The sequence below is a fragment of the Pinus tabuliformis genome, chromosome 9 (assembly GCF_031772625.1).
Source record: "Pinus tabuliformis cultivar Carrire ecotype Pingquan chromosome 9, CPIR1, whole genome shotgun sequence".
NCBI classification, from domain to species: Eukaryota; Viridiplantae; Streptophyta; class Pinopsida; order Pinales; family Pinaceae; genus Pinus; species Pinus tabuliformis.
In genome coordinates, this window is record NC_142307.1 from 495,023,689 (window position 1) to 495,048,731 (window position 25,043).

General features: G+C 35.4%; 1 pseudogene; it reads right to left on the reverse strand.

The window, feature by feature from the left end:
• Positions 1 to 533: 533 nt before the first annotated feature.
• LOC149149368 (conserved oligomeric Golgi complex subunit 5-like) lies at positions 534 to 24,831 on the reverse strand (annotated as a pseudogene).
• Between the last annotated feature and the right edge of the window lie 212 nt (positions 24,832 to 25,043).

The following is a 25,043-nucleotide window of genomic DNA, read 5'->3' on the forward strand; positions in this document are numbered from 1 at the left end:
CGTTCCCTAACTGTTTGATTCCATCTATAGACGAGCATGGCTCGGTGGTTTTCCTCTTCTGACAAAGGAATAACCGCATTCAGATATTCTGGGTAGTTGATGCACTGTCTGGGAGCTCTACCGTGCCAGAGATGCCCCACAATCATTATGTTTGTTTGCTGAGCTATGCTATCGATGCCCATGATTGCTTCTTGGCCTCTGTCTCCTGGAAGTTATTTCCTGGCCTTTGTTTATGTGATAGAATGGGTCTTTCGGGCCTCTGTTATCTTCTAAATGCAAACGGGGACTGCTTTCTGTTATAACAGAGAAATGATGCCACTGTGAGAAATCCCGCGCTTCTCTGTTCTTTCGGGCTTTAACAATCCTAAAAAATGGTTAATTCCTTTATCGGGTCCGGGTTTAATCGCCGATCACCCGTCGCATCCATGTGTGAGCAAAGGCCTCGCCCCTTGGTCTCCCTGATCTACGATCCGCTGATTTAATGTGGACTGTTGATCCATGTGCACGATTGATGGTCCTTGTCTAATCACTGATCACCATTGCCATCCCCAAAGACTTGAAATATTATGGAATATCACACATAATGCCTTCAGGTCCGACCTTATTGTATCACACATGGGAATCCGTAAAGGCCCTGCGCCTTGGTCTCCGCGATCTGCGATCTGCCAATGCGATGTGCCGACCCGATCATCGGCGATCGCTGATCGGCGATTTCTTGCACCTGTTGTCACTACCTGCATATGCCGATTGCGATTTGTCACTTAGATCTGGGCCGTTGATCGGCTAGATCTAACAGCTGCTGTGATTTGGACTATTTTGCATGGTTTTTCATGGTTTTGGAGTGTTTTCGCCTCCCGATAGTGTATTTCCACCCTTCCAAGGGCTCTTGGCATGCGATGTTTTTTGACTTTGAATGGTCCTTAAGAGGCTTTTGAAGACTTCAAGAGCATATATGGATCCATTGGCATGCTTTTAAGTAAATTTGGAGACTTTGGGGCATATTTGGATCCATGTTTTGGGCCATTTGCCAACAAGGCTAACAGTTATCAGGTATAAAAATGGAATCTACAATAAGGTAGATGATATGCTTTCAAGGCCTATTGTAAATTCATCTATTATACTCAAGCATAATTCTATTTTGCATGAAATTTACATAGAACAATATGCAAATGATAGTGACTTTCAAGAAGTATATACAAGCTTGAGTAAAGGAAATTGAAGAGTTGGATTATCATGTACATAACAGTTTGTTGTATCACTTGGGTAAGTTCTGTATTCCATAGGGAGAAAGAAACAATATCATAAGGGAGGCGCACACTTCATTGATTACTGGACACTTTGGTGTAGGCAAGACAATAGTGAATCTTCAAAGGTATTTTTATTGGCCACGCATGTTGGATAATGTTTCTCATTTCATAAAAGGATTTTCTTTATGTGCTACAAGTAAGCCTAGCAATAGGAAACATGGTTTATACGCTCCACTTCCGGCACCTTCACATCCATGGGAGTGTATCTCAATGGATTTTGTAGGAGGTCTTCCATTGCCAAGGAAAGGTAATGATTACTTGTATGTAGTTGTATATAGGTTCAAAAAAAATGTGCATACTAACACCATGTAAAAAGAAAATTACAATTGAACAAACAGCTCATATTTTCTTCCAAAAAATTTGGGTTCATTTTGGTCTTCCTACTTCTATTGTAAGTGATCGAGATTCTCCATTTGTTGCGAATTTTTGGTCAAATTTGTGGGACATGATGGACACAAAGTTGGAGAAGAGTACATCCTTTCATCGACAAACAGATGGAAAAGCCGAGGTGGTCAATTGAACAATTATTCATCTTCTTAGAGGATATTGTAGCAAATATCCCAAGTTGTGGGATGAGCAGTTGCATTACATCCAACATGAATACAATAGGGCAAAGAATTCTTCCACAAACACATCGTCATTTGAGGCATGTTATGGGTACTTTCCGAGATCTCCATTGGACTTCATCTTTGAGAAAGATGGCGTGATTGATGGTCATAGTGACATTGATAAGGCAAGGAAGTTCATACAAAAAATTCAGTTGATACATCACAGAGTGCAAGAAAATCTCGAGAAAAGTCAAAGTAGCTACAAGGCAAGGCATGAAAAACACTGGGTTGATCACAAATTTCAAGTTGGTGACAAAGTTTGGTTATATATTAGAAAAGAGAGACTTCAAGGAGAAGGTAAAAAGCTTAAGCTAATCCGTTATGGTCCTTTTAAAATTATGGAAAATATTGGTAATAATGCATTTAAGCTTGATTTGCCTCATATGAAAATACACTCTATTGTTAATGTTGAGAATTTGAGATTGTTTGAGCCTCCTTTGATTGATGATCAAGGAGAACATGTTCAGCTACCATCAATAGATGATTTCTCACCCGAATATCTAGATGAGCTTCATCAAGATCTCATACTTGACAAAAGAACTAGAACTTCAAAGAGAGGGGATGTCGCATACCTTAGAGTGGGACTCAAGGGACAAAAGCCTTCTCAAGCTAAATGGTTGTAAACCGAGAAGGTGAGGGAGTTGTACCCTCACCTTCTGAACAATTGATAGTATCATTTGGGGTCCAAAAGGCTTTTAGTGGGGAAGAATGATCAGGTGCTCAGTATTTAGCTCAAAATTAAAATTTCCTAGAATGGCTCGAAACCTAAATGACCACTCCCGGCTTTGAAAAATGATCCTAACACAACTTGTTTTGTTGAAAATTGAGTTCGTATGAGAAATTTACTATGTTCTGATCGCTTTGCTAAATAGGTGAAATTTACAAAAAAAATGTCCAGTCACTGCACAGTCAGCAATTCGTATTGATGACGTCGAAGGTAACTAGGCATGGTCAGTGTTGGTCAACGACAAATCAGGGATGGACACATGTCATCATTTGGTTGGGTTGTACATTGGTGAGTTGGCATGTTTTTATTGGTTTGATTTCAGACCAATGGAAGAATGCCACATGACAAGCTTGGAGGCCACCACGTGGCACCTCCCAAGGGTCAGGTTGGCTATCCACATTGGAGAAAAATTTATTGGTGGAAGTCGAGGATGAACCCATGACCTACCACATACAAGCCTAATGCCTTAACCATCCACTCTACACAATGTTTCTTACCAATAGAGTTCGTGGTTTATATTTTAATTGTAATGGTTTGAGTTTGGGCGGTTAAAGGAGGCTTAGCCTATAGGCCAGCCCTCCCACCATGTGAAAGCAACACAACAAAACCTCCATGGTCACATTAACTTCAGCAACTATCCAAACCAGTAGTGCAACTCCGCATGTGAACATCATATCCATAAGCTCAAACGGTCAGGAAACCTGGTGGTTACGCAAACCATAACACTCCGCAACTTTGCATGTGAACATGATAACACAAACACCAATAGTTAGTCTTCCAATGGTTCTGCTCTAACTATTAATGCAATGGTTATGGCATGTGACCGGACCAACAAACCACCGAAAGTTAAGACTGTGGTTGAGCTAATCACGGATTATGTTAGCACTAAACCATAATTAACAATTAATTAAGTGAAGTTAAACCTCATTTTAACCTAGCGGTGAATTTGGTGGCATCCCCAAATTCTAGCCTACACCAATTTTAGTAGCACTAACTGGAGATGTTCCATAATTAGAGGAGAAAATGTAGGAAAAGACTAACTGAGCTCTAGAGAAGTCATTTTTAGACCAAATTGAGCTAAAAAAGACATGTTGTTAGCTAATTTGGACATTCTGAAGACATTGATGCACGTATCAAGAGCCATAGATCTTTGTAAAACAACGTTTTTCCACATTAAGCTAATATAGAGGCCCAAGCCATGGAAGCTAGACCAAGGAGATGTAGCCCAGGAGGGGTGAACTCCTTCATCAAAACATTGTGTTAATGTGTCTCTTTGATGGTTTGATGTACTCTAAATATTTTTTTTTCATTATTTGTTTTTGAAGCTATTTTTCTCATGAATGTCACTTTAAACTTATGGAAACTTACCTGATTGTATGCACAAACAACTAAGGAAACCTCAACACAACAAGAAATAAGCAAGCACATGTTTATAAATCCGTAATTTTTATTAGTGCAACAAAAATAATCATGCAAAAACAGATCAATCCCCAACAAAAGGAGTAATCTTTCTATCTTCAACTGGAGAAAAAATTCTAGGACAAGAACTAGAAATCCCTAGTGGAGAAGATGAAGAAGAAACCTATTTTAACATTCCATTGATAGAAGAACCAGATGAGCCAGAGGAGGAACTAGAAAACCAAATTTTTGAATCTTATATTAGTTCCAACGAATCTACAATAATAGAATAAGGGGAAGGAGAAGTACATAATGTGAATGGTGAAAAACTTAGGATTGGAGGTGGAAGAGTAGGAAATAAAGGAGGTGGAAGAGGTGGAGGAAGAGGAAGAGGAGGTGGTAGAGGAGATCCAAAACCTTTTGGATTTCCCATATTTGATGAAGATACCACAACCACAATGAAAAATATCTCACGCTTTATCCTCCCTAATTTCCATGGGTTAGGAAATGAGGATCCCGAAACATTTCTCTTTGAGTTTGAGGTCTTGTGTAGATCCTATGACTACTTTCTTGATACTCAAAAGTTGAAATTGTTTCCAGCTACTCTTAAGGATTCAACATTAAAATGTTTTATGGGATTAGGAACACATTCTATAAGAACATGGGAACAAATGAGAAATTCATTCTTATAAAAATACAAGGATTATTGCATGCCCCATAACCTTAATTTAGATGAAGTCTTTAAAATGATGCAAAAAGAAGATGAAAATCTTGAAGATTTCGTTGTAAGATTTTCTTATAATGTAAAAAGGCCTAAAATGCATAATCTATATGAAGAAAATTTGAAAGATCTCTTGTTAAAATCTATCAGGGATGAGTGGATATGTCTTCTCAATTTGATGGGTAAAGGAGATATTTCTCAGTTATCATGTTGTACCTTGTAAGATAACCTCTAGTTGAGGAGATGTCAGTGCCCAAGACATTTGTTTAAGACTATTAAAAGATATGTTTGTTGTCCCATTGTTCAAACCCTAGAGATCTTAACTAAAAAGACGATGCCTCTTGCATGGAAAATTTTAGGGGCTAATGTTCGCCCAGTGGGCTAATTTTCCATGATTTTTCCAAAAAATGATTCGCCAATTTCCAATTTTTATAAAAGATGATTCGCCCAAATTTTAGAATATAAAATTATTTTATCTTAAAAATCGCCAACATTATATAGAGACTATATATAAAATCCTTATAAATTTGAATAATTTTGCAAATATATCATTAAAAAATTTATAGTTTGCATATTAGGGATTAGTGAGATTCGCCAATGTTTTTAAACTTCAAGAAAATTTTCCATCCTTAAAATTTTCCTTGGCCTCTTGATCTTCTATGGAAAGAAAAAATTATTTAGAATGGCCTTCTGATGTGAATAGAAATTGAATGAAAGAAAAATCAGAAAAGATAGTGGAAAGTCTGCAACACATGTGGCTTAATGTAGAATCTTTGTTTTCAACCATAGAAGAAATATGTAATTAGCAGAGGATGATATAGGAAAGAGGAGCACATAATTAAGTAACTTTTAACTGTAACTCATGGGAATTTGATTTTGTAGAACTGTAAAATTAAAGGCCAGAAACTACATTACTCTCTTCTATGAAGAAAAACATAAAACGAAAATCACATGAAACACATTTTTTACTCAACAGGTGTCTAGAATCACTTCAAAATATTTATTCAAATCCATAAGAAGATTGAAAATTACAAGTAGTTTATGCTTTTGAGGTCCAAAACTTGGAACCCTCATTTCTCTTTCTGAATTAGCTTTATACAAAATTTCAAAAGGATAGTTAAGAAACTATCAATTGCCAAAACTAATAAGTTCCTAAACTACTTTAGAGTTAATAGTTCTTTCAAACTTTACATCTTGAAAAGAGAATACATAAATAAATCATTCAAAAATATTTGACAAAACTTTTGTATGACAGGTTGTAATGCTCCATTTGGTAATCTAAGATTCAGGTGCAGATGAAGGTCCTACTTCTACATTTGTTGTTGTTGGTGACATCCATTCTCATTGTTTTTTCCAGATGGCTGTATCTGAACAGGGACTCTTGAAATACCTTGTGTGTGCCATCTCGAAGTTAGTGATTCTGCTATATGTAGGTTTGTCAACAAAATAGTTCTCATCAGCCATAAAAGATGAAAATCCCTTTGCAAATAATTGACAATGGTTGCTCCCTTCAATGTTGATGTTCTTTCATGACTTGAGCCAATTTTTCTTTCTGCCTCTACTAACAAAGTTTCATAAGTCTCCTAGGGTATTAGATTTCCCTGCTAGTCCCAACATGGGCAAACCTTCTCTAGTTCTCTTTTCAAAAATCAGTATTAAATTTCATTACAACTTCTTTGACTTCTATTAATTTTGGATGTCAATACTTTGTGCGAATACCTAAATAGTGGCTAGTGATGCTGAATGGAGATGCAACCTATACAATTGAATTCATGGAAGTAGGAGAAGAAGATAATGGTGAACAAAATGAATAATAGAACAAAATTTTATAACAGAAACATGGCCACGGGTGGGAAAATGGAATTAATGACAATCATGGGAAATTTGAATTAATGAGTTGGCGAAAATATAAATGAGTTGATGGTTGACGTGGATGATGAGGTGGAAGAAGGGTACAACAAGTAATGATGACATAGGAACAGGAAAAATGAATAAACGGTGCTTCGCTCGTTTGTTGGCATAATACGAGAGTGAAATCCTGTACGAAGAAAACCTGTCATAGTCCCCCGATAACCAATGTGAGTTATTGATCTAAAATTAGATCAGCCTTTGAAAAATCTTTGAGGAGGGACTTGATGGGCTAACCGTTGGGCATGTAGTGTCCTCGGGTTTGCTCCATCCGGTGGGCCCCGCTCATATTTCCGGAAGGGTAAAATTTCCAAACTTACATGATAACTCCAGTAGATCTAAAAAATGTCCAACTTAGATCTGGTAGAGCATTGGAAAAGAAGTCACAATCTATTGTTATCCAGGAATATGAGAAGGATGACCTCTCTGAGAAAGAAAAAAATCTTCATCAAGAGGAAAATCCTCAAAAACAAACCAGTCTTGTACATTTTGATGATACTCCAATAAACTCAACTCCCATTATAGAACAACCTTCAGTTTCTCTTGAAAATCCACCTTTTCCTGAAAGATTGAAAATTGACAAAGGGGTAGAAAAATAGATTGTGTTGTTTGGTTATGATATGATAGATGAACTGAAGAATGTTTTTATAAAAATTCCTTTGTTACAAGCTACTAAATAAATACCATTATTTGCAAATAAAATCAGGGAGTTAAGTATTAAAAAACCAGGAAAAAAATAAAAGAAGTTAAAAGAATCTTGTTAATTTGGAAAATTGCAAATATCATGATGGGAAAAATAACAGTTCAGAAATATCGAGATCCAAGAAGTCCCATTGCGAAAACACACATTAATGGTGTTGATATTCCAAATACGTTGATTGATTTAGGAGCAACCATAAATATTATGAGTAAAAAAACTATGAATCAATTGAAACTTCCTAATCTTCAATATACACCTAAACTATTGCAATTAGCCAATAGACCTATTATCAGACTTGATGGTGTTTTAGAATATGTATTTGTATCCTTTGGTTCTTGGGAATATCTTGTAGCCTTCATGATCATGAAACCCAAGAATAATCTAGGAGGACACCCATTGATTCTACAATGACCATGGTCAGCTACAACTGGTGCTTTTATAAGTTGTAGATCTAGTGATATGTTTATCTCTAATGGAATTTCGACAAATAAATTCATGTTATATCCTCCTACAGAAGCAACAATAGAAGTAGAAAGTGAAGCATGGATAGATGATGATAATGAAAATTTTGATATATGACCATTTTTTTCTACTTCACAAATATATGAAGAAGATCAAATTTTGAATTTAATGGAAAATAATGTATCTTCCTCATATTGCGAACAAAATCAAAGTTTTCAATAACAATGTAATATTGAATATATATCATCTCGTCAAATGGATTTACATTCTATGGATAAATTTGGCAACTCTTTAATATAAATTTTTCCAGGAAAAAATTTGAATATTAATGATAATCTGGAACAATCTCAAAAGAATGAATTAATGCAGATGTTACAAGAGCATTCCTATACTTATGCATGGGAGTACACTGATATGAAATGAATTGATCTTAATACTTGTATGCATCATATTTATATTGAATAAAATTCCAGACTACTACGACAATCCTAGAGGAGGATGAATCCAAATCTAAGAGAAATTGTTAAAGAGGAATTACAAAAATTGTTAAATGTGAAATTCATTTATCCAATATTAGATAGCCAATGGGTCTCACCATTGGTAATTGTTCTGAAAAATAATGGAAAATGGAGAGTACGCATTCATTATAGGGAATTGAATATAACTAATTTAAAATATCAATTTCCACTTCATTTTATAGATCAAGTCCTTTGATACATCAACAAGGAAGAAGTATTTTTCATTCTTGGATGGTTTCAATGGATATAATCAGATCCAAGTAGCTCTAGAAAATCAAGATAAAACAACCTTTACATGTCCATGGAGAAATTATGCTGATCGAGTACTTCATTTTCGGTTATATAATGCACCTGCAACATTCCAAAGGGCAATTTTGGGCATTTTTTCTAATCTAATTCATGATTGTGTGGAAGTTTACATGGATTATTTTACTATCTATGGAAACTCTTTTGAAGAATCTCTTAAAAATTTGGAAAAATTTCTTATTAGGTGTAAAGAAGAAAATATCTCATTAAGCCATGAATTTTTTTTATGATGTTCGATGAGGGAATTGTTTTAGGCCACCATATTTCAGGAAATGGAATTAAAGTGGATGCATCTAAGGTAGAAATCATTTATAAATTATCAGTTCCAACTTGTCAAAGAGATGTTAGAAGTTTTCTTAGTTTTACTAGCTATTACAAAATATTTAGAGAAAACTTTATGAAGATAGCCTCTCCACTTTTCAAATTTATTAAAAGAGATTGTGAATTAATATGGAATTATGATTGCCAAAAAGCCTTTGAACATTGAAAGAAAAGATTTCTGAAGCACCCATTTTAAGAGGACCAAATTAGAAACTACCTTTTCACATTTCAATTGATGCCTCGGATACAATTTTAGGAGTTGCATTAGGACATAAATATTTGACTGCTTCTGCCATTTACTATACAAGCAAAAGATTGACCCTTCCAGAGTTGAATTACATTGTAACAAAAAAGTATTTTTTAATTGTTGTACATGCCATCAATAAATCTAGACATTATATCACTCGTTATGAATCCTTTATTTACACAGATCATTCTCCAATTAGATATTCAATGAATAAATCAATTACTAATGGAAGAATTACAAGATGGTTATTGTTCTTACAAGAATTCAATATTACTATTTTTGATAGACCTAGAAATCAAAACATAGTTGTTGTTTTTCTATCTAGAATCCAAAATGATAATAACAATGTTCATGTAGAAGATAATTTTCCTGACGAATATATTTTTGATCTATCTATTAAATATCTTTGGTTTTCATATATTGCTAATTATTTGGCAACAGGGAAGTTACCATCATACTTGTCTCCTCGAGAAAAAAAGAAGGTTATTCAAACTAGTGCATCTTATTCATGGATAAATGAAGAATTGTACAAAACAAGACCTGCCTTAATCATTCAAAGAAGTGTTAGAGAGGATGGAGTGCCATAGATATTAAAATATTTTCATGGTGAAACATGTGGAGGAAATTTCACTGATAAAAGAACTTCCTCTAAAGTCCTTCACTTACGATTTTATTAGCCTTCTCTTTTTAAGGATGCCAAAGAATATGTTAAGAGATGTGACAATTGTCAAAGAATGGGGAATCATGTTCCTTCGGATGAATGCCTCTACAGCCCCAGGTACTTATTGAACCTTTTGAGAAATGGGCTTTATATCAAAGTTTAGGAACAAATCCTTCATAATAGCAGAAAACACATAGTTTTGCAGTAGAGTTCTGTCATGCCATATGTTTAACAAATCTATCAATTGGTTAGCTTCTAGTATTTGAAAATATTATCATCTTATCCATGTTTATATTATCAAACAGAAATTTGCCACATTGAATGCCTTTCTATTGTAACCAACCAAGTTCATCTCAATATGATAACTGAGAAAGGATTGCAGAATATACAACATCGAACTTTCGATTTCAAATGTATTCTAGAGTTTTAAGTGTTGGATTTGTTCAATCATTCAATATGTACAACATGTATGTCAATTTAGTTTCTAATTGCTTAAAGAAGTTATGTATAGTCTTTTAACCTTTCATAACCACATGCAAATGAAATAAAGAAAAGATGGCAGTTATGTAATGAGCTTACAGATGCATGGAAGTGGCATGTATACATGTGGCACTTTCTTAAATTTTTGCCATAAGGAACATTTACATGAATCATAAACAACTATCCAACTGTAATTAGATCCCTATAAAAAAAAATTGTATGATCTTTATCATGGTAGTATTAAAGCTCCCTTTTGTGTGAGCTTGAAATGCACTTCCATCTTACATGTTCAAGCTTGTGAAGGGGGATATAGGGATGATATATACCATGAGATACGTGCATGGATCCTCAAGTAACCTCAATTCCCCAAGAAGAACGAGGGAAGAATAGATCCATGCTTCTTATTTTGGTAATTCATAAAAAATGTCAGCCAGGGGCAGACATGATATGGATTAAACACGAGTGAGACCTCTAAGTTCATGTGTATATCAATGTCTACTGAGAATTTCTTCTACATATGTTATTTATATTATGTGATGATTATGTTCTCATGACATGAACTATGAAGTATGTAAGGAGAATTGATAGGCTTTAGGAGGACTTACCCAACCACTTATTTAATGACATTTTTTGCTCTCAAGTCTAAACATTTTATAGAGACAGACATAAACATGTGCATATGGGTACGCGTGCAAATTTTTATTCTTAGTTGATAGCATATAATTAACCAAATCATATCATATTAATAGGTCATAAAGTAGCTAAGAGATGTGAAATTAGATGTGAACAGAGTCCCACTGAAGCTTCCTTCCTAGATAATATGGAGTCTAATGACAAGCATATTATCCCTTTAGATCCCAAAAGGAGAGAAATGTGATAATAAGATATTGTGAAGATAATGATTGGTTTTCCTTCTTCTAGAATCTTGTGATCAACTGTTGAAGGGCTTGAGCTATACTTTCCATGGTTTGAAAGCTAAGGAAGTTGGGATGGCTTGAAACCCTTCTTCAATTATATCTTCTAATGGACCAGGATACGTAACTTGTACTGCAAGGTAAAATTTGGAAATAGATATGCTCCGTAGGTTCCAAGAACGGCATCCCTCTTGGTGTTAAGGCTACAAAAGTATGTTGGAGTTTTTCTGCAACTAAAGTTCAAGAAATCTAGCTCTAGGAAACTAGACAAAGTTAATAAAAGTGGGGATAGGCCATTGCAGGGATAGTGACCATGTTAGAAGTTGTGCCCCTGTATGCTCTTATGCTTGAATATTAGTATTGATATCGATCACGTAGAAAAACAAATTACATACTTAACGTGGGCCATGTAAAAGACTATAATCATTGTGTTCCTATATGTTGAGAGGAGTTCTTTCCAGTCCTAGAGTTCTAGTTATGGGAATATACATATTGTGGTGGTAAGCTACATGGTGCCACATGGGTTGCATGCAGCATGACATAAGCGAAATTTAAAATGACAATTTTATTCATTTATTATACCTAACCCTTCTTGTAACCACACCACGAGAGACAAATGAAATAGTAACCACCTCTGGTCAACAAGGGGGGCAGGGTTTGTTACAGTACAAAGGGTGATTCTTGGTTTAAATTTTTAGGATTTGTTGTATGGTAGTTATTTTGTGTCCTTTCTTATAGAGCTAAACTTATAATGATTTTTTATGCAAAATAAATGCGGCAGAGCAGTCCCAAGATACTAAACCATAATTTGTTGGGTGGGCTAGTCCCATGTAAACGTCGACTCAATCCTAGATGCAAAAGTTTGGAGTTTATGAGATTTGAGGGTGGAGTCTAGTAACCATTTCTATTTATTTGTTACATGATATGAACAATTGAAAATTATAACATTACATAGAAATTTGGAATACAAGAATAGACCCCCAAAATAAAACATATCAATATAAAGAAGTGAATACAAAAGGGTGAAATGATAAATGCGCATCGAAGAAAAATTACAAAGTCAAATGTAATGCATCTCTGAAAATCAACTTAATGTTAATGTAAGAAATAACAAACTAAACATGAGAAAAAACGTGGCACCTGATACTCAATTTTTTGTAGTAGAAACTGCAAGACTTCACCGATCTCACATAAAACAAGGACTGTTAGATGTGTGTCCAATTTAACTGCTTCAATTTCTTCTTGAATGAAAGAAATAAACCTTGATATTTTCTCCCGTGATGGGATACTCGCTCGACTAGAGATTAGAAAAAATTATTGACAATATCTTCAAGCTTGCTGAGATAATGTGCCAAATAATCTATCTAGAAAGCTTCTATAGTAGATAACATTTGATCTTTCCCTTCTATCTTGATAGTTGGAAGGATGCCCTTAACATTAATGTCTCGCAAAATTATCTCAATTAGATTCTCTACAATAGACAATTTTTTTTGATAACCCAAGACAAGTATCTCTTTTACAAAACTTGATGTTGTGAATGCAGATTTCATTTGACTTACAAAATCCTTGACAAGCACATCCCAAAATCAATCTGTCAACATTAGATCACCTTTCTATATAGCCATGAAAATCTTTATGTAAAAGATTGAGCAAGCTAAAATTGTGAGAATAATCATCCCATGACTATTTATTACAACATGTAAAGTGAAAGGTCATGTAGCATTCAATGCTTTAGAGGCAAAAAAATTGCAAACAAAATCAGGGGGCATTGCTTACTTCAATGCTAAATTAGTTGATAATTTATGCAACGTGTTAACGACAACATTAGGTGCAATAGGAGGATTGCTTGAGAAATTCATAACCTTATGAAATTGTATAAATCCGATATTTAAAGGAAATATTAAGAGAGAGGAATTACAAGGGATAATGTAGTTCAAAAATAAGTATTTGAGAAATAGAAGACAATACATATAAACAAATGAGAGCTAAGAAACAAAAATATGGGTCTATTATTTTCTTTCATGAGAAATATTTTATATTCCATATGGGGAATATGCATGTTTCAGTCCTCAAGAGACTACATAGACTCAACAATGCTCAAAGCCACTACGACAGAGCTCATCATGTCACTTGCGAGAATTGGAATTGGTGGGGACGATAACAATCATTCCCCCCAACTGCCTAAGATAAACCCAATTGACATGTCTTTTATTTTATTCATATAAACATAATCAATAAAATAAAATATAATATCAAACTGGCCCTTACTAGAAAAGGAGGAACAAATTTACCCAGGTCAACTTGAGAACGATTGTTTTGATGAGCTACAAGGTTCTAGAATGCCAACAACAAATCAATTTAAGTAATAAAAAATTTCAAGAGCACAAATATATTTGCAAATTTTTCCTAGACTATGGAAAAGATAGAACACTACTCAAAGAAATTGCAATGAACCTTTGACAATATTTCACAAAGTCACGATAGGAAGCATTTGCTATATGTAGCAAGGATGTGTTCAATACATTAAACTGTCAACAACCTATATATATATATACATACATAATCAATCCTTGTAATGTTTATTACAATGTAGTGACAAAATTGTCATGCCCTAAAGCCTAAAGGTTAGAATCGACCAATCTAGCATTATAATATTCCAATTAGATTTAACATACTTGAAGTATTATTCTTGTAGTCTGCATGTTAGCCTTCCTATAATTGAACATAAAATAATCCATTCAATTGCAACCTTGGAGCAGTTAGCTGATAAATTTCACTTTGAGCATGTATCGTTCTTATGACATTAGACATACTCATGAGAAACATTTTAAAGTTGGTATAATTCAAGCAGAGTGTTTCTCTTCTTAGTATAGCCCTTACCTATGCTTTATTCCTGACAAGAAGTGGCCAATGCTCTACCTTCAAGCAAGCCATTAAGTCACCAAAGGGCCGCTAAGTTAGGCTATGTGGCTGTTCAGTGTCAGCAGTGCCTCACCTCTTTATAGGTGGTGGATTCTCACCATCGCTGTGGTAATAAGGAAGCATTATTCAAAAAATTATATAGCCTTTTACACATTACCAGCCAGTAGTGAAAATTATCATCCATTTACAATTTGGCATTGTGCTTGGTGGAGAGCCTTTCTGAATGTATCCTTCAAGGTGTAAATCTATCCTTCAACATCTAGGATCCCTTTTCCTACTGTTGATTTTGCCTTATGATGCCTCTTGAACAATGCATTTTCTGTATTCTTTTGCTCCTACTCTAGATCACATTGCCTCTTGGGAATCAAGCTTTGAAAAACATATATTCTATGTATTTGGTTACCTTCAACTTGTAATGATCTTCCATGTTTTTAATGTTTGTATTTTTTTTTGGAGAATCCTTCTTCAGAGATACATTTATTCAACATAAGTTCTTATTGTTGATTATGATACATCGATTTTTGTTTTACAAGCTAACTGGTTAAGCTCTAAGATACATATCTGAAGAATCCAAGTTTCAATATGAAAATAATTCAAACCTCCTTTTTAATTTGCATCGTTTCTTAGACTATATTGTTATTCTATTAACTTTTTATCTTTGTGGGAGCAATCAATTGCTTGAACTCAACACAGGAGAATATATTCCATTTTATCTAGTTTATCATTAGGGGAATTTTGATATTTAAAATGGGCCTCGTGAGGAAATTATAAAAAAATAGTGGAAATAATAAAATAATATTAGATTACATCATCAAATTTGAGAGGGAAAAAAGAAAAAACTATATTTTCAACTTATCTCCCTATAGGTTTACTCAAATTTCAAGTGACAACACTCGTTGGATGCAAAATTTGATTCTTGGTCCAAGGACTACCTATATTGCATACTTTCGATGGACCCTACTACAAGAAAAATGAGAAATACATGAAAAAAGTTATTGCAATCACGTCATTTCATGTATTTTTCATTTTCCTTGTTGCAGGGTCTATCGAAAGTATGCAACATGGGTATTCCTTGGATGAGGAATTAAATTTTTCACTCAACAAGTACTCTCGCTTGAAATTTGAGTAAAATGTTAGGGAGATAAGTTGAAAACACAAGTTGAAAAGGTATTTTTATTATTTCATTGTTTTTTAATATTTTTACTTTTTTACTCCAAAAATGGTGAATCATCCCCAATGGTTGACATCATCATCTTGAATCCTATTAGTTCTTATAAAGTTTATTTTGGTTGTACATTTTTCTTAGGAGGCCCATTTAAGACCTCAAGATTCCCCTAATGCAAGGAAACCAATATCATGGCCTATTTTGGTAGCAACTAAATTTAGAAGGACCAATTTATAATTGAGAAATAACATTGAGAAGAGAGGGAAAATAGATGTTTCCTCAAAATATTTAGAAGCTAGATTAATTACACATACTTGTATGCCTAGTGGATAGAAATGAGAGTGGTGGTTTTAAATTTTTCAGTAGATGTATAATACATTAAAGATTAAGATTCTATTCAAAGGTTGCCATACTCAAGTATTCCATTGCATGTAGGGACTTTTCAACTGAATTCCGCCTTCCTACACTTGCAACTAGCCAAGAAATTTTGTAGGAAGTACCAATTTACTATGTACAACCTTTGAATACCACTCTTTGCTAATAGGAGACTGTTGGAAAATAATGTTGTGTGTCTAATGTAGGCTTAGATTGAACCCTTTTACAAATTTCTTGAGAACCAAGAAAGGAAAAAAGGTAATTCAATGTTATGACTGAGATGAATTGTCAAACATGTCTCTTAATCTCATGAATTATAAAATAATTATCATTGTTTGGTGGTGAAACAAACTTTGTGATAAATTAATAATCTAGGCTCAATCAACAAACAAATTGCTTGGAATGGTGAAGTCTCAAGTTAATGCTGACAATTCTGTTACAATAATGGATTTTCATTTCAACATTCCTGGATCATGAAAGGATCAATTAAGAAAAAAATGCAATGGAATGAACTCAGTGCCTTTTCTGGCCTTTTCCTTTAGATGGGGCTCTCCTTTCTTCCTCTTGCAACCATTCAAAGTCTTATTTTCATGAAATAAACATCCTTAAGGTGGTACATATGGATTGATGGATATGACTTTGTGTTGTTAAAATTCATTGATTCTTTCTCTCTATTGTTTTCAGAGTCAAAATATAATGTAGTAACTTTACTTTCCTTAATATGAGGTTTTACTTGTTCCTTGTAATCAATGGAATTGCAATTTTAGTATGTTGTTGACTCATTTCATTTTGCTACATGGAACATGCACATGGTGAGATGGTTAATAACTATGAGACCTTATTCTTGTACTTAAAACTATAGTTTTTCATTTCAAGGGCATTCTTGGTTTTGCTACAAAGACATTTGTTGCATCTGGAATGTTGCTGGTTGTTCTCTGTATTTAAGGAAAGTTGAAACATATTTTATATTTGAATACTTATAGGAGAGGCGTTGTTGGTTTTTGTCTGCATTCAATTAAAGTTAAAACATTTTTTCTTTTTGAATATGCTGGCAGGCCGAAATGTACTACCAACAACTAAGGGGGTCTCTCCGGTGTGAAGTCCCAATTAGACCTCACATTGTCTGGGATAGGAGCACCATCCAATATGTGGGCCCAAATGCCACCATGAATGTTTCCGCTCTTGGTTATAAAATGTGAAAGAGTTAGAGTGGGGATAAGAATGAAATTCTCAGGCAGTGAAACAAAATCAACCCAAGATTTAAAAATTGGATAAAGAGGTTCAAACAAGTTCTGGCAATAATAAGAAGAAATATGCCACGAGAGGGATCAATGAGATAAAACCCAATCAAACATACACTAAACAGAACATGCCAAACGTTAATTGAAAAGTAGTTCACAAAAGGTCACTGACATGGCGAGGAACAGGTAAATATAGATTCGAAAGAAAAACATACATGCAACCACTATGTACAATCCCATAACATAATGTGTGTATGAAACCACACATACAAATATAGTGAAGTATCAGACAACTAATACAACCACCATGAGTAAGCATGGGAATCAATGCCAAAGATAAAGAATATCTTATTAATATTGCTGCAACTTCAAATACATATCATGCAATTAGTAAAAACCCAGTAGTGGAACATGGGTTTCTCATACCCTTACCCTGTGCCAAAACCCTAGCCCCACTACCAGTCTACTCTACTAGCTGCCAAGAGTTGAGTGGCTCTAGCTCTCAAACATGAATCAACTATCTATTCCTAGCCTCAAATCAAGTGTCAAATCCTAAATAATGAGGCCTGAGGGAACATTTATAGAGATGAAGTGATTGTTCATTTACCGTGACCCTTGGCCTTCCCCCATGCCCTTTCATCTACTCTCATGACTCTGGCAATTACCTGCTTCTTTCTCAAGCCACAATTATTGTTACATGCCCACATCAGCCCTAACCTAGTAGTTGATATATTGGTGGGCGATATTTTCATTATGATGAAGGAGAGAGAGAGAAGGATGTAGAGGGTTATTAGAAACCCTAGAATGTTTGTTTCCCATATTTCACAATGATGTGGATGCTTGGTCCTGGAACCGACCTGTTTTCTTGCCACTATGCTTCTCTCAAATTCATCGATCTTCTGGCCACACGCCTTCGAGTTTATTGAAAGGTTCTTGGAACTTGGAAGGGAGCATACGACTTGTTGAAAGGAAACCCTAGTTATGCAAGCTCCATGAGAAACCCTAATTACTTCGCATAGACCAATATTTTGTTCCCTTCCTTCTAACTGTAGGCAAATAACATTGGTCAGATGCAATTTCAATCAAAATGGTAATGGAAATACAACAATCTAATTGAAAGAATGATATTAATAAATAATTAATTTACACCCCTATCATGTGGTCAATTGTTGTGCCACAATATTATCACTGCACGTGGTCTTGGAGGGCCCTCTTGGACTTCTTTAGATATACTTCCATCTATGGGTTTGCTCTTATTCATCTTCTGATGTTGTGTTTATGACATGGGCATCAGATTTTAGGAGCTTGAGTGGATTTGTTTTCCATATCGTCAAAACCCTAAATTCTCTACATATATCCATCCTTGCTCCCCTCCTTTCACCTACAAGAAAAAATTGTGGATCACACGCATTTATGGAAAAATAAATACCTTAAAAAATAATGAATTGACTACCAGAAAAACCATTATTTTGGACCCTTGTATAGTCCTTTTTTGTGACACAATGTTTTTAGAGAGGGTGGATTTTATGGGACTTCATGCTCTTCTTTAATCAATATTTTGTCCATGGGCCCACTATGGAGAGAGTGTTGAATGTAGCTCCACTTCTTTGCAGAGCCAAGGGAACAATAACTTGTTTAATCACTTCCCATTCCCAAACTTGTGACATGATACAAAGATCTCCCTTGGTGGCTCTGTTTCAGTGTTCAGTTGTTGAGTGTTTGCTTGACATTTCTCCTTCCATCGACACAACACCTTGAGTGGGTACACGAAGTGAGTTTTCCTATTGGCTCAAACCCTAGGTGTGAAGTTTCTAGAGAAAAATGCTAGCCTTCTTCACCAAGGTCACAATGTGATTTCTCATGCCATATGGTGTTATCAGGGCAAGTGGTTTTTCCAAGTCTTGTGAGGCTACCAGAGGTGCCCTCTTGCTATTTGGGTTGCTGCTTTGACTCGGTGTGTGTGTACATGCGAATTTTATCATTTGGGCCTTTGGATCAGTGAAATGAACATCCCAAGCACACTACTTAGTCCATTAATCATGTGTTCAATATGAGCTAATTTTGGGTAGAAATAATAGCGAATGAGAAAATTAGACCTGAGTGTTGTAATTGAATAATCATCAACAAAACATGCTCCATAGGTAATATCCCCAAGTACAAAGCGTTCATCCACATCCATGGATGCCTCTAAAATATTGTAAATTGTGAGGGAGTATATAAGCAAGCCCTTTGGAAATCACAATGCTACATGCTTGGCTCCAGATTGCTTAATCCTCTAAATACATTTCAATATTTCCAAATTGTAGTGGGGAGGTAAAACTACCATAGCAGCCTCGAGTGTAGGTTCATTCAAAATTGAGTCTGGTACCTTTTTCCTACCAAATGTCTGTGGTGTTTCAGGTTTATCCAATTGTGATATTAAAGTTGCTGCTACCATCTTAGTATTGGAGGGTGGCATGGATGAAGAATTTCCTATGTTTCCATCTCTAACCTTATTCTGCATCTAACCAAATTGTTTGATCCACAAAATAGGATCGTTGAATCAAATACAGAATTTTCAAATGAAGGGACTTGTAAATAGGAAGCTCTTAGGATTCAAACACCATACAAGAAACTACACTTGGTCAAATAAAAGAACACCATATGTTCTATGTTTGTGTTTAGCTCATTATGCCCTCTCGATTAATAATGTCTTCTTTAGATACAACAACATTAATTTTATGCCTTGCATTGTCATGGTGACAACTAGACTACCCAGTTTACCTTGTTAGTTTGTGCCATTTTATGCACTAGACCCATTGAAAATGAGGTCACATTTGTCACAAAAAAGGAGAAGTCACACTGACCCTTGGCTGCTTCGGGAGCGATTTTATGACCTGGCAAGTTGGGAGAGGTCGCAGAGTCGTATTGAGGGAAGTCGCACTTCCTGGCTGCATGATGGAATGCGAATCAACGACTTCAGTGGATGTTTGACTCGCCAGGGTTGCAGGGTCACATACATCCAGGACGCATTTTTATGGCATTTTTTTGAGGTTTCAAAATTGTGATCTTGCAACTTGGAGAGGTAGCATGATCGCAAGTTTCATTTTAGAGTTTCATCCCTAAGCATCATCCCATGTGATTTGTGATCAGTCCAGTTAATGTGATGGTTTAGTCATAGTTTTAATCCACCTTATACCGCAATTATTAGAGCATGATGCGTCCATTTCCTAGCCCTTCGTGCTTCACGCATTGTCGTGTTGCTTGTAATGAAAATTGGCATAGGAAATCAGTGTTATCACTCCAGAATTTACAACATGTATGTTCTGTCAACACGAGCATATACTTAGTTCCATCACGTCTCTCGTCTGGTTGAAAAAATGCAATGTTTGGGGTTCCTTCCCATCACATGGGATTAGGATTAAGCTTTGATGTTTCAATCCAACTTATTTCTACAGGCATGCTTCCCTTTCAGTCATGTAGTATGAGACTGATGGCTTATACATAGCATGCCTGTCTAGAAGAACAATTTGGTCTTAATGATATGATTGTGATCCTTAACACATTTTTGCAATGGGTTGTCATTTATATCTTTTTAATGTAGCGATATAAAATTTCTTAATTGCATAATTTGGCAGGCTTTTAAAGTGGCCTTCTTAATCTGGCTCCAATCATGTTAGCGGCCATTTAGGAGTGCATGTTCCCACACGACCTTCTTAAAGGGCTACCATCAATCAAGCATGGCCTCTGATTTCCTAAAACTAATGCCTAATGCTATGTGACATGCACCAACATAGTAAAAAGATGTTGATAAAGCATGATTGTAGTAATTCTTTAATTGATGCCTAGTTTCCCAAATTCATGGACGTGTGGCCAATTCTTTTCTCAAAAAATTAATCTATATTTGAACAGAATATTATTTAAATGTCTTTAAATTCCTTCAACATTGCTAACGCTACTCTGCAATAACTTTCAACCTCATGCTTACCCATATCAGCGAGCGACCTACAGTTGGGCAACTATATAATATCTCCTTTGCGATGCATATATACCCCTAGTAAAATCTCTATCGCGCTTCCTTTCAATGTTCTCATTAACAGACCCATGACACATTGTATACGGTGCTACATGTAACGAGAGTTGTTTCTATTCGTCATAACCTTGGTTGCATGATTCTTCCCCTCTAGAATTGCTCCATCACTTGGAACCTAAACACCCTAGTTGGGCTCAAAGCATTCTCTTTGACATGCGCCTCTGATGGCACCCTTAAACAACATATGCTTTCCATTCCCTTTGTCATTTATGCCCCCTATGCATCGTTTCTTGTGTGTGTTGGCCTTCATGGTAGCTAACCACATGGATTTTAATCCTTCTCAGCAAACAAACCTCCCATAAGACTTTTGAGTGCATTACGGTGGTTTAAACTAAGCATTAACCCTTTATTCATTTAAAAATCCACCATGTCATCTATTAAATAATCGCCATGTATTAAAGAGTGTATCTTGTGTCAAGTTCACTTTTTCCTTAAATTCCTTAGAAGAGTATGTGAGGTTCATCTTTAGAGCATCTTAGCAGTGTCGTGTCAAGGAATTTCTTAATGTAACTGTTGCATAGTTCAATGTATACCCCTGGCATCTTCGATTAATTTCCTAAAAAGGAGGTGGGATGAAAACAAGTTAGCTCACAATAGTGATATTTTCATGTGAGAACATGGAAACCAATGAATAAATAAACTAATTCACTTTAGGCGCATAAACAATGAATTATCCAAATCAAGGTGCTATGAATTATATGGGTTGGTCAAGTGTGCTCAAGTTTGGAGACCGACTCAAAATCCAGGTGCTTTCGTGGATCTATTAATTACATCTGTCATTGATATTTCATGATGCTCGTGACCATGTGTTTGGAGGGTGGAGCTTAATGCAAAGAAGTGCTTCAAAGATACACGGAAAGGTGACAAACTTACAAACCCTAATGTGCACATTGAGATGGGGAAACAATTATGAACGTAGGGGAAACATGACATTAAATTATTCTTACCATAATTATGAATAGTGCTGATGAGAATACAACTCTAGAGATATATGAACTAGGTGAAATCATGCGGGGAAGCATTCTTGTGCCAACATAATGAAAGCAAGATTGGAGTCTTGTCCACCCACATGCAGTGTCGTCATTGATTGAAAGGCATAGGGATAATCTCTGAAGTCATGGGCAAGACATCACACTTCCAAAACCCTAATGCGATGGTATGGTCGATGCGCGAGATGGGGCATGACAAAAGAATGCAATATATATCATACAATTGAACAAGTGAGTGTATTGATGGGATTTGAAAAGAATAAGCCATGGGGGGGATTCACCAATGAACAACTGGAGCATCCCTTAATGGCTTGAGGCGAGCAGAGGGGGACCCAAAATTTTAGATACGCCCAAAATTTTGGGTGATGTTGTAGTGGCTACAACATAATGCTTATAGGAGAGGCCAACCAATTTGAATACACACAGACATGTTTGAATAAAATCTTATAAGAGGCACTGATAGACCAAAAACAATTGCATAATCAAGTGAGGTGATAGCTTCTCAAAGGATGTGCTCATGGAATCCAAGAATCACCTAGTAATATTATATTTGCAATTCCATTTTATAATTTATGTTTTATAAATTCAAACAATTTATATATTTCTATAAATACGCAAATCCATAACTTGGCTACTAGATTTCATTATAATTTAAGAGTCTACTCATGCCCCACACTAGCTTCTTTATTGATTACAAGTACATTCCATTGGAGATAAATTGGTTGGAACATAGATGGATCATCAATAGAACATATTTTCTCATTTACATTCACACTTTTCTATTTTTCGTGTATTATTAGATTTATGTAGTCTGAGAAATTACATACTTGTGCAATGAATTATTATTTATATATATTATGGCTCATATCATCATGAAGAAATTCAACAAGGAGAACATGAAGAGGAATAGGTTGTTGCATACAGATGGAAATATGAACTCTACCATGATTAAGATGTGTAAGACAAATAGTAAGCTCATTCAATTGATCAATATGAACGAAAAATCTCATAACTCGGGCAAGAGGAGGAACCAGCAATCACATCCAACACAAGCATGGGAACATATAGTTGCATGCGAACATGGTATATTACCTTCTCTTCATGTTGGACATCAAGTGGCTGAAATGGATAGGCAAGGAGTATGAAGGATTTTCACAGTTTGTATGCCAGAAATATCGAGTGGAAAACATTTCCAAGTAGAAAATGAGAATGCTTAGTCCTATGTTATTGTTGTTTTGGCCTTCTGGCATTGATATCATATATAATCTACTAGAAAAAACCAAGTCGTATCTAGAAGAAGAAAATTGATCTCATTTTATCAGCGGTTGTCAATAGAGAACATAGTTTGTGTAGTGAATGTTGGGAGAATGTTTATGTTATGTGTCAAACAAAGTTATTCTAAATTATAAGGTTGATAATATGAAGGGATTTGTTATGAAAGGTTTGAATAGGAGGCACAAACAATAATGTAACAAGTATATTTCTCAAAAAATTAAATATCCAGAGGATCACTTGTAGTCAATCTATATAGCTCAAGTGATATTTCATATTAAAATCCTTGTAGCTTTCCATGAAAATTAATAAAAAATATTAGTTTTATTCACCAAAACAAGTGTTAGTAATAAATATTATAATTTTGAGATCAAGAAACCGATGGTAGAATTTACTTGTAAGTACATACATGCATTACTTCATGAAATGATCCCTCTTCTTCGACGACACCCTTTGTAAATGCCACATTGTAATGGGACTCAAATGCAACCGGTCCATACAATATCCCATCCTCTAACACAACCCCACCTTTGCCTTCAAATTGCTTCGATCTACGGTGTACCACTCATTTTAATCTCACGTAAGCCAAAGCCTAAATCAAAACTAATCAATATGGATTTCATGTCCAATACCAAACTCACACGATTAATAGCTTGCGACTTGTATTTAATAATCATGACCTCCATAGTTGACCTTAATTCCCCCATGTTGTAATACACTTGCAAGGAACTTCCTACTTTAGCCCAGTTCGAAACCTCCATTCCGCTCTCAAAAACCTTCATCACCTCCGATCACAATTGTTTCGCCGCTTTCATTAATCAGGCGATCTCCTCATTGAAAATATTGATGCCCAGAAGATCCCCTTCCTTTCTGAATGTTACAATTTCATTATACATTTGAGCAGCTTTCAGGTCCAACTTGCTACTAACACCTTTAAAATCCATCAATTTTCTCAACTTTCCCACTTGTCTTATAACCCTAATAGTGGTTTGCAAAATGTCAACAGCCTCATGGAGGTGTGAATGTTGTTGGAAATTTAACCTGATCTATTTGTAGGGCTCTGCGATCTCCAACCTAACTCTCTGCTCTAAACCCATAGATTGCTAACACAAGATCTAATTATGTTCAAAATCCCCTCGACATCCTTTAAGATCTCAAATTGTTGAATTAGCTTGTCATGGTGTCAATAGGATTCATTTCTTAACTTTTTTTGAGCAAGTGAATCTCTTCAACTAGCTATCTATGCACGAGACCATGGATCCACTGTTGAGGGCCTTGCTGGAAAATTTCATCGAGTTGAAATCATTGGAAAGAAATTTGGCGAAGATGGAATCATTTGTGAATTCTTCTTCAAGGGGTACATCATTCAAATTCCACCTTGTATCATTCAAAGTGGGCTCTCGGGAGGTTGAGCAAGGTTTAAGTGAGGCAATGTGGTGCAAGGGGGAGGACAAAGTGTTATTTGCAGGTGATAGTGTCTCGCCTCCTCTATGAAATGTATTGATGGACCTCATCATTTTCTTTTCCTTTTATTCTAGAGAGTCAACATTGTAGACTTGTAGCGATAAGTAAGCATACATACATGGTGAATGAGAATGTGAATTTGAGGCACTAATGTGCAGATCTAGAAGCATGCAGGTCCGAAATGGATTAAAGAATGTGCTGAAGATCTCATGAGAATTTAGAAAATGGAAATGAGGGAAGAGAAAGGGAAAATAATTCAAATTTG